Source organism: Salmo trutta, chromosome 4, assembly GCF_901001165.1.
Source record: "Salmo trutta chromosome 4, fSalTru1.1, whole genome shotgun sequence".
Lineage (NCBI taxonomy): Eukaryota > Metazoa > Chordata > Actinopteri > Salmoniformes > Salmonidae > Salmo > Salmo trutta.
Window position 1 is genome coordinate 1,615,109 of NC_042960.1, and position 21,020 is coordinate 1,636,128.

General features: G+C 39.2%; 1 long non-coding RNA gene across 1 annotated transcript; it reads right to left on the reverse strand.

Annotated features, from left to right (window-relative positions):
- Nucleotides 1–5,803: 5,803 nt before the first annotated feature.
- Nucleotides 5,804–8,008, reverse strand: LOC115190486 (uncharacterized). The gene is made up of 3 exons (XR_003877287.1): nucleotides 7,706–8,008; nucleotides 6,759–6,854; nucleotides 5,804–6,048 (listed from the first exon to the last, which is right to left on the reverse strand). It is a non-coding gene; the product is annotated as an uncharacterized LOC115190486 (long non-coding RNA).
- Between the last annotated feature and the right edge of the window lie 13,012 nt (nucleotides 8,009–21,020).

The following is a 21,020-nucleotide window of genomic DNA, read 5'->3' on the forward strand; positions in this document are numbered from 1 at the left end:
GGCCGAGGGAGAGAGAGAGAGAGATGTGTGTACAGCCTACAAGAAATGCTACACAATGAACTGTACATCTTAAGATTGACAATAGGTATTGAGTGATATATACCTTATTGTATTTGTGTGCGTGCATGATTCAGTGTGTGTGTGTGTGTGTGTGTGTGTGTGTGTGTGTGTGTGTGTGTGTGTGTGTGTGTGTGTGTGTGTGTGTGTGTGCGTGCACGTGCCTTTCTCTCCAACGTCTCGTTCATAGAGCCATTCTACCAAAATATATCATCAGTCTTCAGATACCGTAAAGAGTTCCTTAAACAGCAGTACCTACAGAGCCTTTTTCACAGATCCAGTACTGTGGATATGAACACTGATTGTCCCACCATTCTCTGTAGCCTGATGACCAGTAAGGTACCACCACACAGTTCTCCACTCCACCACCATAAGGGCCTCCACTCCTCCAATAGCTGCAGTAGAAACAACAGAGTTACACTGATCACTCTCTCAGACCCTAGAGGATGAACAACACAGAGTTAGACTGACCACTCTCTCACAACCTAGAGTATGAACATCACAGAGTTTGATCACTCTCTCAGAACCTAGAGTATGAACAACACAGAGTTTGATCACTCTCTCAGAACCTAGAGGATGAACATCACAGAGTTAGACTGACCACTCTCTCACAACCTAGAGTATGAACATCACAGAGTTAGACTGACCACTCTCTCAGAACCTAGAGTATGAACAACACAGAGTTAGACTGACCACTCTCTCAGAACCTAGAGTATGAACACAGAGTTAGACTGATCACTCTCTCAGAACCTAGAGTATGAAGAACACAGAGTTAGACTGAACACTCTCTCAGAACCTAGAGTATGAACAACACAGAGAATCAATCCTACTTCTTCCACTGTGGTCAGTGTTATTAGAGCAGTAGTCTCTTACCCTGGGGTGGTCAGTGTTATTATAGAGCAGTAGTCTCTTACATTGGGGTGGTTAGTGTTATTATACAGCAGTAGTCTCTTACCTTGGGGTGGTCAGTGTTATTGTAGAGCAGTAGTCTCTTACCTTGGGGTGGTCAGTGTTATTATAGAGCAGTAGTCTCTTACCTTCGGGTGGTCAGTGTTATTATAGAGGAGTAGTCTCTTACCTTGGGGTGTTCAGTGTTATTATAGAGGAGTAGTCTCTTACCTTGGGGTGGTCAGTGTTATTTGAGCATTGGTCTCTTACCTTGGATGGTCAGTGTTGTTATGGAGCAGTAGTCTCTTACCTAGGGGTGGTCAGTGTTATTATAGAGCAGTAGTCTCTTACCTTGCGGTGATCAGTGTTATTATAGTACAGTAGTCTCTTACCTTGGGTTTGTCAGTGTTGTTATGGAGCAGTAGTCTCTTACCTTGGGGTTGTCAGTGGGGTGCCATGCACCCATTTCCAGGTCCCCTCAGTAACAGAGTCAGTCAGACCAAATTTTATTTGTCACATGCACCGAATAATACAGTGAAATGCTTACCTACAAGCCCTTAACCAACGAGGCTTTAAGAAGTTAAGAAATAAATGAAAAATAGAAAATAATAGTAACAAATAATGTATGTAGTAGCCCATGTATCTAATGCTGCCTGGCTAGAAATCCTATGATGTGTAGTACTCTTCTGGTCCAGACAGCATCACATACATGGTCAACACATACAGAGACAGAGGGGCGCTGTTTTGCTCATTTGGATGCTTCAAATGAGATTGATACTTCTTTCTGTTGGTGCGCTTCTCAGCCAATTAATTAATATTTCAATATTTTATTTGGATGGGTAAGGAGGTGTGGTAGGGCGGGCCAGGCCCCCTTAGGCCCACCCATATCACCTGCCCTGATAAAAATCTGTCAGTTTAAGCTAAAGATATCAGTTTTTTTGCATTGGATGCATCTCTAACCATGCATCTGCCAATGTCACACTTCCACATCTGTGGTGAAAGGTGGCAGAGCCAGAGAGGTGTTTGTCAGCCCATGAGACATCCCGAAAATCAGTCTTCTCACAAAAATATGAGACTCACGAATACGATGGTGTTCTATGTTTTTTTTCCCCCTAAGACCCCCATAAATGTCTTGGGACTCGTCTGAAGTCAGTACAGCCGATCTGCCAACTTCTGTCTGTAGCGTCCAAACAGTTTGGGCTACACACTAATATTATCCCTACATGGTAATCGAGTCTCTCACAGACACATACATGTTGGTTGTTTTGCTATAAGACGTCCACAAGCCTCAGGACTCATTTGAAGGTAAAATTAAATGTATGGAAGTATAATGGAGATAGTTTAGTGCCAAAAAATAATGGGATAAATACATGTAATTAAAAATATTACAAAATATTATAATTCTTGATCATTCTTATATCTCTCAGATATAGGAGACACACTTTTAGTGATTCTGTTATTCCAGCCATCACTAACATTGAGTGGCTGCTGCCAACATACTGACTCAAATCTCTAGCCACTTAATAATTCAAAATTGGATGTAATAAATGTATCACTAGTCACTTTAAACAATGCCACTTTATATAATGTTTACATAACCTACATTACTCATCTCATATGTATATACTGTACTCTATACCATATACTGCAGCTTGCAATCTTGATGTAATGTATCACTAGTCATTTTAAACAATGCCACTTTATATAATGTTTACATAACCTATATTATTCGTCTCATATGTATATATTGTACTCTATACCATCTACTGCATCTTGCCAATGCCGTTCAGCCATCGCTCATCCACATATTTATATGTACATATTCATTCCTTTACACTTGTGTGTATGAGGTAGTTGTTGTGAAATTGTTAGATTACTTGTTAGGTATTACTGCACGGTCGGAACAAGAAGCACAAGCAATTCTCTACGCTCGCATTAACATCTGCTAACCATGTGTATGTGAGCAATAAAATTTGATTTGAGATTCCTTTTAGTGATTCTGTTATTCCATGTGTTTGTATGGGCTAATAGCAGTAAGGCCAAATTCAATGTTTCATCAAATATTTTTGTTATATATTTTTGTTTATACTTCAAGGGGAATGAATTCTAAATCAAATAGCTAAATTATCCTTGGTATGACTTTCTTAGTAGACCAAGCTGTGATGAACTGATGTGTAGTGCTAAAGCAAAAACGAATATGTGTCCCCAGGACCAGGATCAGGAAACACTGGTCTAAGGCTACGACAGGAGCAGTGGATGAGTGTGTTGCCATGAGTACGATGGTTCAAGCCCAGGATGACACACAAATGGGTATGGAACTGAGCTGTCAGCTGGAAGGCTCCCGTGTACCATCTCCTGCCATTGTGCCCTTGAGCAAGGCACTTAACCCTCTACAACTGCTCTTCACCCAGGGGTGCTGTACTGCAGGGTGTTGGGAGAAGCAGAAGACACATTTCTGTTCTAACCAATGGACAATAAAGTATCTATTCTCTCCATGTTGTTGTCATAAAATGACTCTTTGCACATCTCTACACCCACACCACTGTTTCCTCTATTGCACCGCTGTAAAAGTATTCCTTGTATTGGACTACACTGCTATTACTGTATGTATGGCTACTGTTTAATTATGCTATGTAACCTATCCTGTATCTTCAGAACAGATAATCTGAGTTCATTGCTATATCTACTTTGAGTATTATTGTCAATTATTTGATTATTGTGAAAGATTGTGATATTGTGAGATATTCATATATCGCATTATAACATGTTTACTTTGCCAACAAATGAGAGTGTCGTGTCTTTGGCTATGCCGGATTAAGTGATATGACATGCTAACTTATTAAATGATTTCTCTGTAATTAATATTACCTGATTAAGCTAATCATGTAAATGTAATTAACTAGAAAGTCGGGGCACCACGGAAGAACGTTTATAGAGCCGTTATCTTCCGAATAAACTCTTAAAATACTTTGTAATATTTTACATCGATAGCAGTCAATATTAACCCTTGTCTTATTTTCAGTCTCATAATGAAAGTTGTAAATTCTTGGTTATCTGCACGAACCCTGGCTAACAAGTTGAATCAGCAATACAAAATTGGGTTTAATTATTTATTTACTAAATACCTAACTAATCTCACAGAATTACAAATACACAGAATACAATGATGTCATACAGAATTCACCCCTGGTGAACGGAACCTGTATGAAAGCTGGTTACACAAAGGAAAGGGGGTTGGGCTTGAATGAAAGAGCGGGAAGATTTAGGAACACAGAAACAGCAGCTAGGCTATCGTAAATACATTATCTTATGCATTCTAAATTACCGCCCATTTGGAAAAGGAAAATGCAATAAATATTTACTCTGAGCTGCGCTTCGGTAGATTGGTCGTAGATGCTGGCCGGGTTGGCCAACAGATCTTCCTGTAAACTCTTAAGAATGTCTCTGGTGGTAAATTGGATACGTGGTGGTATCTTCGTCTGGTTGTTAGACTGGATCCGTCGTCCGTCCTTTCCTAGCCCACGTTAACAGCGGCTAACTCAGCGGCTAGGAAGTATCACTTCTGTAGTGAATAAGCTCAAAGTTCATACCATTCACCATCAAAGCTCACGCCGAGGTTGGCTTAGTTCTGTCCTTGATATGTGTGTCTCCTTCTAACGTAGAGGCTGCAGACCTCCCGTACTGGAACTGGTGAATGTCTTTTCGTCAAAGGCTTATATAGTGGAGAGGGGGGGAGGGGGTGTTTCATCGTTTATAACCCCTGTCTCTTCACAGGGTTGGACCACTGATCGAGCAGGGCACTTTCCTTATGAAAACCCAATTCTCTCATTTGGAAGCTAAAATTACATTTAATCTCCTAACAAACAATTTCAATATCAAACATTTCAATTGCATAACAATTCCATGTGACTCTGATAACTAGAGGGTGTATACTTTCTCAGGTACAGTTTATGTCGTCCTGTCATCAATCATAATGTCCCAGATAACAACGAACCTGACATACCTACTCATTACGCTATCAAGCATATTTCCAACTGGTTTTATTATGTAAATATGGTTCCTTTCCCCATTTGTTTGATGTTCCCAGACTCTCTATATTTAACAGGACAGCAGTCCTTCAGTAGGGTCAGTAAGAGAGGGGAAGGGAGAAAGGTATTTATGGGAGGGTCATAAACCTTACCCACAGGCCAACGTCATGACAGTAGCAACGAAATGAGAGCTAAAATGATACCTTTTGAACATGATGGGTTAAATGAAATACTAACTTAAATCTGGATACTGTCAGGCCTATAACATCTCACATGTACAGTGCATTCCGAAAGTATTCAGACCCCTTGAATGTTTCCACATTTTGTTACGTTACGGCCTTATTCTACAATGAATTAAATCGTTTTTTCCCCTCATCAATCTACACACAATAGCCCATAATGATAAAGAAAAAAATGGTTTTCATGAATGTCATGGATATATTGGAATTGGTGGATATATGGAGGCATAAATACCCTGAACTAGTGAGATATACATGAAGGAATATGGTGAAAACTCCCTCCAGCCATGCTTGCACCAATCCAACGCATTTAAATGCATGCCTGAACAGTGCACACTTCTGGAGAAGGTTAGAGAATCGGAATGCAGCCAGTGTCCAAGTGCACACTACAAGTGCACACTTCAGGAGAATGAAGTGTAGAGAATGGGGACACAACCCTAGTTACTGACTTGACAACTTACCACACCCAAAGAGCTTCTTCTCCAGCGCCACCTTCTCATTGGTCAGAACACTGACCCTGTCACTAAACCTGTCCCTTTCTTTAGTCAGGGCAATGTAACACTCCTGTAACTTTTTTTTGTCAGTTTTCTCTTGGTCTCTGTCGTTTTGCAGCTGGTCGCTCTCCCTCTGTAACTGGTCTCTCTCAGCTCAGTAACTGGTTTCGGGTTCGTCCGGCAATGTTATCTGTCTGTACATAGGTCAATGATACTACTACTGGTATCTGAATGTACACAGGTCAATGATACCACTACAGGTATCTGGCTGGCTTCTGTCTTTCTCCAGACCAGTGGTGTTGTAACAGGCCTCTAAATGTTTTCTCTCTTTGTTGGAGCGGGCTGAAAGAAAGAAAAGAGAAGTTCCTGTGATGTGTTCCAAATGACACTATTACTTATATGGTGAGATGCTTTTGACCAAAGCCCTATATGCCCTGGTCAAAAGTAGTGTACTTTAAAGAGGATAGGGTGCTATTTGGGACACAGAGGTTGTGGTGTTTTCATAATTCTTTTGTGTGTCAACAATTTTGACAGACTGCTGGTCCCACAAGCTATGTGTCACGACATCGATGTAGGCTTGTTGTTTGTGTGTGATTGTTTTATGTCAGGACGATTGTCGTCTGAGGAACAGGTGTTTCCCTCTGCCTGTGGTTTTGCAGAGTTTATTGTGGGCTGCGTCCCTGCATTGTGTGTGGGCTGGTATTTTGGGCATTTTGTTTTATGCGCCCTGCCCTACCTAGTTTTTGGACTGAGTGAATACCAATTAAACGTGTGTTCACGGATTTGTGTCTCCTGCGTTTGACTTCACCCCTCCTGCTTCCTTGAGCCGCCTGACACTATGTAACATCTGTAAGTCTGATTTGTGATTACAGAACTATGGTGTGATAATAAAATACATATCTGTCCTATGGGCCCTGGTTAAAGTAATGCAGTATACATGGAATAGTTTCCCAAATGGAAAAGTTTCCCAAATGGCATGCTATCCCCTATGTAGTGCACTATGTTTGACCAGTGCACTAATGGAGTGTCATTTGGGACACAGACTCACTCACAGAAAGACAGTCTCAGGGAGATGTTGAGAGTGACTTGTAGAACACACAGCACTCCTAAACACACAGCAGCCAGCCTGTAGTGTCTTGTTCTTCCATCTGCAGAGGAACACACACGCCGACAGACAGACACACACACACACACACACACACACACACACACACACACACACACACACACACACACACACACACACACACACACACACACACACACACACACACAGTTACAGAAACACACACACCACCATCCTACGTCACTAATGATTATGATTAGAATTTTGAAAGCCAAACATTTCCATTGCACCATTGGTTTTCTTTCGACTGAGGGTTGGCAGCAACAGTTTGCTCAAGCTTGTGGTCATCTCAAATCTGATAAACAGGAAGCTACTGTATGAAGACATTACCAGAATTACACAATGTAGCCGAAGCATGATTTAAAGGGGCTATCTGCGATTGCTACATCACATTTTATTTTTTACTGTTAAATTCATAATATTTCCCCATTGATTCTTGTATGTAACTTATACTGTAAATGCCTCAAGCTTAGTTTAACTTTCTAACCCCATCAGAACACAAAATATAAGCTTGTTTTATCATGGAACTGTTAACAAACACTGTGTAGCCTCAGATTGTTGAAACTATCATTTTGAACTCGTGGATGATCAGTCCTTGCACACACACAGTAGTTCTGTCTATGTATTTAAGAGTGGTTCCATTTTTCCAGCCCTGTGCTGTTTAAAAAGGTTATTTTCTATTATTCGTATTTAAATAGTTCAAAATAGTTTCAATAGTTGAAGTAAAACAATTGAATTGAAACATTTTAATGTACGTGACCCCAGAAGGTTTTGAACACCATGCTGTGCGTGCGTGCGTTTGGTTTGTGCGTCCGTACCTGCCTGCATCTGAATGTGTGAGAGAGAGAAAGATAGATATTTCTTAGTTCTTACCTGAGCGAAGGGTCTCAGTCTTCACGCTCCTCGTTGCTCTGTTCCGGTTTTCTTCAGCAACTGTTTAATTCAATCACCTGTTTGTTGATGTAGTCGGTCATCTTAACTAACCGTACCTAATATCAATGATTACCACAATCAATCAATTAATAAACTAATTCATTCTGGCCTCTTATTGTAATATATATGATTTTTTTTACTTTTACTTGTAGTAATAACTTACTGTATGATTACCTTTCTAACTGACTCCGAATGGTAATATCTACTGTATGATTACCTTTCTAACTGACTCCTAATGGTAATATCTACTGTATGATTACCTTTCTAACTGACTCCTAATGGTAATATCTACTGTATGATTACCTTTCTAACTGACTCCTAATGGTAATATCTACTGTATGATTCTAACTTCAGTGACTAGTAGTTGAGTAGTTACTCTGATGTACGTCTCCACTGGTACCTTTTTGTTGACTGTCTGTGGTGCACTGCAATTGATAGAATGTTTTAAGTATCCAATCACCTTCAAGCAGGACGTCATATTTCGCAAGGCCTATTTGTGACATTGTTCAAAAGGAAGTGACATTATGGCTAGCACTCAGTGACTCACATTCAATCAGGATGCTGGTAGAACTCTTAGGACATTGTTCCTTTATTTATTAATCTGTACCTTTGTTCTTCTTATTATAAAAGTTATTTCTGATAATAATTCAAGATAGAAAATAAAATAATTAATAATAACTTAGCAGAAGCATTGGAAGTAACATTACATGTTGCTAATAAAAAGAGGTAGAGGGAGAGAGAGAGATGGGTGTACAGCCTACAAGAAATGCTACATAATGAACTGTACATCTTAAGATTGACAATAGGTATTGAGTGATATATACCTCATTTTTTTAGTGTGCCTGCATGAGTCAGTGTGTGTGTGTGTGTGTGTGTGTGTGTGTGTGTGTGTGTGTGTGTGTGTGTGTGTGTGTGTGTGTGTGTGTGTGTGTGTGTGTGTGTGCACGTGCCTTTCTCTCCAACGTCTAGTTCATAGGTCCAGTACTGTGGAAATGAACACTGATTGTCCCACCATTCTCCTTGGCTTGATAACCTCTAAGGTACCACCACACAGTTCTCCACTCCACCACCATAAGGGACTCCACTCCTCCAATAGCTGCAGTAGAAACAACAGAGTTAGACTGACCACTCTCAGAATCCAGAGTATGAATAACACAGAGAGTCAGTCCTACTCTTTCCACTGTGGTCAGTGTTATTATAGAGCAGTAGTCTCTTCAATTGGGGTGGTCAGTGTTACTATACAGCAGTAGTCTATTACCTTGGGGTGGTGTCATGAGAATTTTGCTATCTCAATTGTTGAACTATTACTCAAGCTTTGACCAATTCCCAGAGGTTGTAAGGCTCTGGTTAATAAAGAATTAGGCAAAGTCTCAGTCTGCAACAAATCAGTCCTTTATTCAGAGAGCCCTCTGACTTCAAAATGAGAACACAATCTTTTTATAACATACACACACACACACACACACACACACACATTCTTATCTTTAGGCTACTCCCTGTTCAAACAAACAGTATCCTCCGCTGACCACACATTCCATGTTGTCACATTTTGCCATATATCTCCTAATCTTCTGCAAGCATCACAGTTTCTCCCCTCCTCAGGTTGAACACTTTCATGTTACCGGTTTCATAGTTATCACAAGTCGACAGTTCAGTTGGCCTGGAATGTCTCAACTATACCCAGCTCATCTGGCAAAATAGTAACATAATGGCCTAGTCACATACACTATTGAATTATGACTCTAACACATTATTATAGCCTTATAATTCTAATACATTTCACTAAGTTATATGGTTTGAGGGTGGAATACTTTAGTCATTATCTTAAACATACAAATTATTCTATGAGGTGGTCAGTGTTGTTATAAAGCAGTAGTCTCTTACCTTGGGGTGGTCAGTGTTATTATAGACCAGTAGTCTCTTACCTTGGGGTGGTCAGTGTTATTATAGAGCAGTAGTCTATTACCTTGGGGTGGTCAGTGTTGTTATAGAGCAGTAGTCTCTTAACTTGAGGTGGTCAGTGTTGTTAGAGCAGTAGTCTCTTACCTTGGGGTGGTAAGTTTTGTTATAGAGCAGTAGTCTCTTACCTTTGGGTGGTCAGTGTTATTAGAGCAGTAGTCTCTTACCTTGGGGTTGTCAGTGTTATTATAGAGCAGTAGTCTCTTACCTTGGGGTTGTCAGTGGGGTGCCATGCACCCATTTCCAGGTCCCCTCAGTAACAGAGTCAGTCAGACTAAATTTTATTTGTCACATGTGCCGAATAATACAGTGAAATGCTTACCTACAAGCCCTTAACCAACGAGGCTTTAAGAAGTTAAGAAATAAATGAAAAATAGGAAATAAAGGTAACAAATAATGTATGTAGTAGCCCATGTATCTAATGCTGCCTGGCCAGAAATCGTATGACGTGCAATACTCTTCTGGTCCAGACAGCATCACATACAATGTCTACACATACAGAGACAGAGGGGCGCTGTTTTGCTCGTTTGGATGCTTGAAATGAGATTGATACTTCTTTCTGTTGGCACGCTTCTCGGTCAAATAAATGATCAGTATTTCAATATTTTATTTGGATGGGTAAGGAGGTGTGGTAGGGCGGGCCAGGCCCCCTTAGGCCCACCCATATTACCGACCCTGATAAAAATAATTCAGTTTAAGCTAAAGATATGTCACGCCCTGACCTTAGAGAGCCGCTTTATTTCTCAATTTGGTTAGGTCAGGGTGTGTTGTGGGGTGGGCATTCTATATATTCTATTTCTTTGTTTTGGTCGGGTGTGGTTCCCAATCAGAGGCAGCTGTCTATCATTGTCTCTGATTGGGAATCATACTTAGGCAGCCTTTTCCCCACCTGTGTTTGTGGGTAATTATTCTTTCTGTGAGTGTTTTGTGTGCGCCTCAGTTGCGTCACGTTCATTTCTGTTTATCATGTTTATTGTTTTTTTTCGGTTTCACTTCAAATAAAGGCTGTGGAATTACAGGCACGCTGCGCCTTGGCTGATTTATGACAGGGAGTTTGAGGACAGTGAACGTGACAAGATATCTGTTTTTTGCGTTGGATGTATCTCTAACCATGCATCCGCCAATGTCGCACTTCCCCATCTGTGGTGAAAGGTGGCAGAGCCAGAGAGGTGTTTGTCAGCCCATGAGACATCCTGAAAATCAGTCCTTTCACAGAAATATGAGACTCACGAACATGATAGTGTCCTCCATTTTTTTTTCTCTAAGACCCCAATAAGCATCTTGGGACTCGTCTGAAGTCAGTACAGCCGATCTGCCAACTTCTGTCTGTAGCGTCCAAACAGTTTGGGCTACACACTAACATGTAGCAAATCGAGTCTCTCACAAACACATACATGTTGGTTGTTTTGCTGCAAGACGCCTTCAAGCCTCACGACTCATTTGAAGGTCTGGTACCAGTAAAACAAAATGTATGGAAATATAATGGAGATAGTTTAGTGCCATAAAATAATGGGTTAAATACATGTAATAAAAATATTACAAAATATTATAATTCTTGAACTTTCTTATATATTTTTATTTATATAACCTTTATTTAACTAGGCAAGTCAGTTAAGAACAAATTCTTATTTACAATGACGGCCTAGGAACAGTTAACTGCCTTGTTCAGGGGCAGAACGACAGATTTTTACCTTGTCAGCTCGGGGGTTTGATCTACGCCCAACGCTCTGACCACCAGGCTGCCTGTCGCCCCAAATGCAATAACAGATGGAATAACAGATTCACTAAATGGAATCTTAAAGGAAGTTTGCTCTGAAGTGTGTGTCCTATATCTCTTGTTACAAATGATGGAGTCACCCATGATTCACCAAACAATATTTTGAAGTACTTTAAGCATATGTTTTCATTTCAGTCTCCTCCATCTCCACTAACCGAAGCTAATTGTATGGATTTGTTTCCTATTAATAATGTAAAATTAACATCTGTACAGAAAAACTCATGTTAAGGCAAATCACAGAGGTGGAAGTTATTGATTCAATTAAAGCCTTTAAGTCCGGGAAAACTCCAGGGCTGGATGGCATACCAATGGAAATACACCCAACTTTTTTTGATATACTCAGACGACCGTTATTAGCATGTTTTAACCACTCCTATATAAATGGTAGATTAACGAACACTCAACAAGAAGGTCTGGTTTAATTATTACTGAAACAGGATCCAAGTGGTATATATAAAGATCCTGTCACGTCCTGACCAGTAAAAGGGGTTAATTGTCATTGTAGTTTGGTCAGGGCGTGGCAGGGGGTGTTTGTTTTGTGTGGTTCGGGTTTTTTGGTTTATGTTCTACATTTTCTATTTCTATGTGTTTATCTAGTTTTCTATTTCTATGTTGGGTTTTTGGTAATGACCTCCAATTAGAGGCAGCTGGTTGTCGTTGTCTCTAATTGGAGGCCATATTTAGTTGGGTTAGTTTTCTCTTGTGTTTGTGGGTGGTTGTTTCCAGTATAATCTGTGCACCTTGTTCGACTGTTTTCGTCGTTTGTTTTGTTTAAGTGTTTATTCTTTATAAAATAAAGAAGATGATCAATATACCCGCTGCGTTTTGGTCCCCCTTCAACGACGCTTGTGACAGATCCTGTCCAATTAAACAATTGGAGGCCTCGTACACTTCAGTGTTGTGATGCACAAATTCTAACAAAATGCTTAGTGCATAGAATTTAAAAGGTTTTGTCAGATATTATTCGTCCTAATCAGACAGGTTTTTTACATGGGCGATACATTGGAGATAATATAAGACAAATACTGGAAACAATAGAACACTATGAAGTATCTGTGAAAACTGGCCTGGTATTCATAGCTGACTTTGAAAAGGCCTTTGGTAAAGTATTACTGGAGATTATATATAAATGCCTGGAATATTTCAATTTTGGAGAATCTCTTATAAAATGTGTTTCCCAGGTTTCTCTCTACTATTATTCTGACATTTCAAATTCTTAAAATAAAGTGGTGATCCTAACTGACTTAAGACAGGGAATTTTTACTAGGATTAAATTGTGAAAAACTGAGTTTAAATGTATTTGGCTAAGGTGTATGTAAAGGTGTATGTAAACCTCTGGATTCATCTGTATCTGTATCTATATATATGGGGGATACAGCCTTCCCAGCTCTGCAGATTTTGCTGCGAGAGGCAGAGTCATTAGATCATTTATTTTGGTACTGTCCATATGTTCTGTAGCTCATTCTTGGTCACACTTCCAGGAATGGCTGAAGAATTGCTACATTTGCCTAGAGCTAACGCTGCAGATAGCAATACTGGGTGATTTGAAAAGTCATAGTCAATCGATCAACAATATAATAATTATTTTAGCAAAAATGTTTATCTTTAATTTACAATCTGTAGAAACTATGACAATAGAAAGGTTCAAAACTTTTGTGAAGCATCACAGTTGAAAAATATATGGCAAATAGAAATACAAATCCAATATGGATGGTGTTAAGAGATAGATGGGAGGGGTTTAATGGAGCTGAAGGGTGGGACTAATAACAAGATAACAAATGTAAAACATACAGGGTCTGTAAAATGCATGTAGGTTCAGAACTTTTGTGAAATAGCACAGTTACAAATATATGGCAAATAGAAATCAAACTGGATGGACATCAGAAATAGAGGAAGGCCAGGACTGTAAAATAGATTGTGTCCGTAAAATGTATACAGTATGTATAAGCTGGAAGTAGAAGACTAAGTGTTATTGTGTGTTAGTTTACTCCAATTAGGAGAGGGGTGGTAGGGTTTGCGGGGAATAATAAATTATTATATATATATTTTTTAAGTTATGTATGTGTATTTATGTACGTATGTGTATGTCTATGCATGTTTATGTATGTATATATATATATATATATATATATATATCTATATATATTTATATATATGGGTATGTGTATGTACTTATATAAATATATATATATTGAACAAGAGAAATATGTGGTGGATTGGAAATTAAGCCGAAAATTACATTGAAGGAAGCAACAATCTATCCGCAATACTAAAGCTGATCCACCCCTTAAGAAAAATCAAAATAGACCCCTTGCAAATGTACATTACCCCCTGGAAAGTATTCAGACCCTTTACGCAGTACTTTGTTGAAGCACCATTGGCAGTGGTGACAGTCTTCTTGGGTATGACGCTGTAAGCTTGGCACACCACCATGCTTCACCATAGGGATGGTGCCAGGTTTCCTCCAGACGTGACGCTTGGCATTCATGCCAAATAATTCAATCTTGGTTTCATCAGATCAGAGAATCTTGTTTCTCATGGTCTGAGAGTCTTTAGATGACTTTTGGCAAACTCCAAGCGGGCTGTCATGTGCCTTTTAGTGAGGAGAGGCTTCCGTCTCCGTCTGGCCACTCTACCTTAAAGACCAAATTTGTGGAATGCTGCAGAGATGGTTATCCTTCGAGAAGGTTCTCCCATCTCCACAGACAAACTCTGGAGATCTGTCAGAGTGACTATCCCCTCCCTGACCAAGGCCTTTCTCCCACGATTGCTCAGTTTGGCCGGGCGGCCAGCTCTGGAGAAGAGTCTTGTAGGTGCTAAACTTCTTCCATTTAAGAATGATGGAGGCCACTGTTCTTGGGGACCTTCAATGCTGCAGAATTGTTTTGGTACCCTTCCCCAGATCTGTTCCCTGACACAATCTTGTCTCGGAGCTCTAATTATTCCTTCGACCTCATGGTTTGGTTTTTGCTCTGACATGCACTGTCAACTGTGGGGCCTTATATAGACAGGTGTGTGCCTTTCCCAATCATGACCAATCAACTGAATTTACCACAGGTGGACTCCAATCAAGTTGTAGAAACATCTCAATGATGAACAATGCAACAGGATGCACCAGAGCTCAATTTCGAGTCTTATAGCAAAGGGTCTGAAAACTTATGTAAATACGGTATGTGTTTTCGCTTTGTCATTATGGGGGTATTGTGTGTAGATTGATGAGGAAAAACATTAATTTAATACATTTTAGAATAAGGCTGTAATGTAACAAAATGTGGAAAATGGGTATGAATACTTTCCGAATGTACTGTAGTGCATTACTTTTGACCAGGGCCCATAGGACAGATGTGTATTTCATTATCACACTATAATTCTGTTCTCACAAAGCAAGGATCACAATTCAGATCTGACGTTGCATAGCTTGTGGGACCATTAGTTTGTCAATATTATTGACACACATAAAAAAGAATGTTGACATCATCCACAGAGAATTGAGTAACTACTGTAACTGGTGTCCTTGGCCTTGTGTAAGTTACTGAACATGGTGACAATGTAAACACCACAACCAGGCCTGTAGCCCAAATAGCAACCTATCCTCTTTTATCAACCTAGCCACATAGACAACATTAGCCACAACAAAGTGAAATTCATTACATATCATACAAAATGGATGATGGACATCCACAAATGAATACATACCAATTGAAATGTAACATATCATACTAAATGGAGGGAGACAGATGTATGTTTACCATCTTACGTCTGTTCCTGAGTACAGGTTGGAACTTGCATTGCACACAGTGTCCAAGTGGATTCTTGGATTCACCAACCGTTAAATGACAATGTAAAAAAATATATATATTCAATACACATGTGTTACAGTGCCTTGCAAAAGTATTCATCCCCCTTGGCGTTTTTTCCTATTTTGTTGCATTCCTACTTGTAATTTAAAACCTGTTGGGGCTAGGGGGCAAAAATAATAATATGTGCCCATATTAAACTGCCTCCTACTCAAACTCAGAAGCTAGGATATGCATATTATTAGTGCATATTATTAACATAACTTATATGGCAAGCAAAAACCTGAGAGAAATCCTACCAGGAAGTGGAAACCTGGATGCATGGGCTCTCTTCAAGTCGTTTCCTATTGAATACACGGTGACGTAGTAATAACTGTGCACTTCCTATGGCTTCCACTAGATGTCGACAGTCTTTACAAAGTTGTTTGAAGCTTCTATGATGAACAGAGCCCGAATGACAAGGAGGGGAAGTTGTTGAGGCAGGGGGTGACATCACTTCTTGGGGCGAGTTCACGAGGGAAGATCCTCCCGTTCCAAAACCTTTTTCAAGACACAGGAACCGTCCGGTTGAAATATTATTGAATCTTCACGTTCTGAAGGCCCTAAAGATTGATGTTTTACAACGTTTGACATGTTTGAACGAACGTTAATACAACTTTTTTTTAAACTTTTCGTTGCGAGATCGTCCACGCGCTTTCTACACTTGGAGTTGCTTACTGGACGCACGAACAACAAGGAGTTATTTGGACATAAATGATGGACTTTATCGAACAAAAAAACATTTGTTGTGGACCTGGGATGCCATGAAGTGCCTTCTGATGAAGATGATCAAAGGTAAGGAAATATTTCTAATGCAATGTATGATTTTAGATGTGCCCAAGATGGCGGCTATCTGTATAGCCTAGTGTATTTTTCTGAGCTCAGTACTCAGATTATTGCAAAGAGTGCTTTCCTCGTGAAGCTTTTTTGAAATCTTTCATAGCGTTTGCATAAAGGAGATGTTCATCTATAATTCTTTGAATGACAGTTTAATTTTGTATCAATGTTTATGACAAGTATTTTTGTAAATTGTGGCGCTGATCCACCGGCAGTATTTGAGGGAAAATATTTTCTGAACGTCACGCGCCGATGTAAAATGCTGTTTTTATATATAAATATGAACTTTATCGAACAAAAAATGCATGTATTGTGTAACATGATGTCCTAGGAGTGTCATCTGATGACGATCGTCAAAGGTTAGTGCTGCATTTAGCTGTGTTTTGGGTATTTATGATGCATGCTAGTTGCTAGGAAAATGGCTGTGTGGTTGTTTTTGTCGATGGACTCTCCTAACATAATCTAATGTTTTGCTTTCGCTGTAAAGCCTTTTTGAAATCGGACAACGTGGTTCGATTCAGGAGAAGTGTATCTATAAAATGGTGTAAAATAGTCATATGTTTGAGAAATTGAAGTTATAGCATTTATGAGGTATTTGTATTTCGCGTCACGCGATTCCACTGGCTGTTGTCCCACCTTGCCCAGGGAGGTTAAAGGGATTTTCATTTGTATTTCATAAATAGTCCAAATTGGTGAAGTGAAACAAAAATTACTTGATTCAAAAAATTCTCAAAAATAAAACGGAAAGTGATACGTGCATATGTATTCACCCCATTTGCTATGAAGCCCCTAAATAAGATCTGGTGCAACCAATTACCTTCAGAAGTCACATAATTAGTTAAATAAATAAAGTCCACCTGTGTGCAATCTAAGTGTCACATGACCTCAGTATAAATACACTTTAACTCAGCAAAACAAAGAAATGTCCCTTTTTCAGGACCAAGTCTTCCAGGACCATAGTCATATGTTTGAGAAATTGAAGTAATAGCATTTCTAAGGTATTTGAATATCGCGCCACGGGATTACACTGGCTGTTGAGTAGGTGGGACGCAAACGTCCCACTGGCCCAGAGAGGTGAAACTGGAGGGCGCGTAATTCAAATAAATTCTAATAGTTAATATAGATTTTAAACATTTAGGTACATATAAGTGTCTTATATTGGCTGAAAGCTTAACCTCTCTAGGGGAGGTGGGACGAAATCGTCCCACACTATTCAACAGCCAGTGAAAAATCAGAGCGCCAACTTTAAAACCATAAAATGTCAGAATTCAAAGTTCTCAAACATAGCACTATTTTACACCATTTTATAGATACACTTCTCCTGAATCGAACCACGTTGTCCGATTTCCAAAAGGCTTTACAGCGAAAGCAAAACATTAGATTATGTTAGGAGAGAACATAGACACAAATAATCACACAGCCATTTTCCAAGCAAGCATATTTGTCACATAAACCCAAACCACAGCTAAATGAAGCACTAACCTTTGATGATCTTCATCAGATGACACTCCTAGGACATTATGTTATACAATACATGCATGTTTTGTTCAATCGAGTTCGTTTTTATATCAAAAACCAGCTTTTAACATTAGCATGTGATGTTCAGAACTAGCATACCCACCGAAAACTTCCGGTGAATTTACTAAATTACTCATGATAAACGTTGACAAAATACATAACAATTATTTTAAGAATTATAGATACAGAACTCCTTTATGCAATCGCTATGTCCAATTTTAAAATAGCTTTTCGGCGAAAGCACATTTTGCAATATTCTGAGTACATAGCTCGGCCATCACGGCTAGCTATTTTGACATCCGCCAACTTCGGGGTCACCTAAACTCAGAATTACTATTAGAAAAATTGGATTACCTTTGCTGTTCTTCATCAGAATGCACTCCCAGGACTTCTACTTCAACAACAAATGTTGTTTTGGTTCCTGATAATCCATAGTTATATCCAAATACCTCCGTTTTGTTCGTGCGTTCAGGTCACTATCCGAAGGGTAACGCGCGAGCGCATTTCGTGACAAAAAATTTAAAGTATTCCATTACCGTACTTAGAAGCATGTCAAACGATGTTTAAAATCAATTTTTATGCTATTTTTCTTGTAAAATAGTGATAATATTTCAACCGGGCAACGTTGTATTCATTCAAAGACTGAAAGAAAAAAATTGAGAAGTCTCGTGAACGCGCATCTTCAGTCTCACTGTCCCCAGGCTGACCACTTACAAACTCTGCTCCTATACTTTGCCCAGAGACACCCCATTCCACTTTCTGGCGGCTTTAGAGAGCCAATGGAAGCCTTAGAAAGTGTCACGTTACAGCACAGATGCTGTAATGTTGATAGAGATGCAACAGATGGACAACAAATTGTTAGACAGGGCACTTCCTGCATGGAATCTTCTCAGGTTTTGGCCTGCCATATGAGTTCTGTTATACTCACAGACACCATTCAAACAGTTTTAGAAACTTTAGAGTGTTTCCTATCCAAATCTACTAATTATATGCATATTTTCATTTCTGGGCAGGAGTAGTAACCAGATTAAATCGGGTATGTTTTTTATCCGGCCGTGAAAATACTGCCCCCCTATCCCAAAGAAGTGAATTAATGTGGTCAGTGTGAAAATGATGATTGATATCAGACCAGAAGTATTGTTAGTAAGACTAGCTAAGCATTGGCACCAAGTGTAGAGTTTGCACGTGTTTTTTCAGTTTAGGGGATAAGAGTCCTAAAGCAAAGCTAAAACATTTACATATTACCTTAATGTTTTCTTTTTTCTGTTAACGGAAGTTAAAATGTTAATGTGTTATAGTCTCTATGGCCACTAGACAGAACACAACACAACACAACACCGAACACAGCATCCTCACATTGTTCATTTTATAGAAGCAATGCCATTTCATCGTTTCATAACTTCTTAGGGATAGCCCCCTTTTTTCTCCACTTCCTGTCTGAATGACGTGCCGAAAGCAAACTGCCTGTAGCTCAGGCCCTGAAGCCAGGATATGCATATTATTGGTACCATTGGAAAGAAAACACTTTGAGGTAAAACATTTTTCGGGGGAGAGACCATCGTCTTAGAAATGCAAGAGAAAGCTCATATTGTAAAATAGCTCCCTGATGCAGGGTGTCAGCAGTCTATGTTCAAAGTTTCATGCTTGTAAATTCAAAAACAAATAAGAAATACGAATTTTTGTATGTGGACACAGTCCTCAAAATCGTGTCATCGAGCTTAATGATGAAGTTGCGCAACTGCTACAATCGGTTTCCTATTGAACATACTTCTTTCCGAAAAAAATATTATAGTTTGATTACATTTTAGGGTATCTGAGGAGTAAATAGAAATACATTTTGACTTGTTGAAACAAAGCTTAGGGGTAGATTTTCGGATTCCTTTCTTTGCAAGTTGAATGAGTGGATTACTCAAATCGATGGCGCCAACTATACTGACTTTTTGGCATATAAAAAATGATTTTATCTAACAAAACGACACTACATGTTATCTCTGGGACCCTTTGGATGACAAATCAGAGGAAGATTTTTAATCGTTATATGTCAATGCATGAAACCTGTGCGGGTGGAAAATAATATGTTGATGTGGGGCGCCTTCCTCAAACAATCGCATGGCATGTTTTTGCTGTAATAGCTACTGTAAATTGGACAATGCAGTTAGATTAACAAGCATTTAACTTCTTACGGATCGGAGTGTCCCACCTGCAACAACATCCGTTGAAATTGCAGAGCTGCAAATTCAAAATAAAAAATTGTAATATTAAACATTCATGGAAATACAAGTGTCATACATGATTCTTTAGCTTAGAATCTTGGTAATCGAACAGTGTTGTCAGATTTCAAAAAGTCTTTACTGCGAAAGCATAGCATTCGATTGTCTGAGGTCAGCGCCCCACATTAGCATAGCCTACAAACCAGCACAGGTGTCAAAAAATAACACATAGCGATAAAATAAGTCAATTAATTTGGAAGATCTTCCTCTGGGTGCAATCCCAAGGGACCCAGCTACAGAATGAATGGTCGTTTTGTTTGATAAAGTCCTTCTTTATATCCCAAAAAAACTGTTTAGTTGGCGCCATTGAATCCAATAATCCACTCCATCAAGATGCATACACAGGATCCCAAATAGTTACCAGCAAAGTTCGTCCAAACAAGTCAAACAATGTTTTTTATCAATCCTCAGGATGTTTAATATCTAAATAAACAATAATATTTCAACCGGAGATTAGTAAGTTCAATAGAAAAGTTAAAGAACAAAGTGCGCAAAAACACTAACAAACCTATTGTACTTCCTCTGGAATATCCTCTACTACTTCTTCATTATTCAACAAACAAGCCTGAAACCTTGTATAAAGACTGCTGACATCTATTAGAAGCCATAGGTACTGCAATCTGGGTCCTATTCATTTGAATGGACAATAGACTTCAATTGAAAGTGGCTGTGTCCTCCCAAAAAAGATGGATTCTGGATGGATTTTTCTCGGGTTTTCGCCTGCCATATCAGTTATGTTATACTCACAGACATTATTTTAACAGTTTTGGAAACTTCAGAGTGTTTCTATATGCATATCCTAGCTTCTGGGACTGAGTAACAGACAGTTTACTTTGGGCACGTCAGACAGGCGGAAATTCAGGATTCTGAAGAAGTTAACTAACTGTATGATTACCTTTCTAACTGACTCCTAATGGTAATATCTACTGTATGATTACCTTTCTAACTGACTCCTAATGGTAATATCTACTGTATGATTCTAACTTCAGTGTCTAGTAGGTGAGTAGTTACTCTGATGTGCATCTCCACCAGGTTCCTCTCTGTTGTCTGTCTGTGGT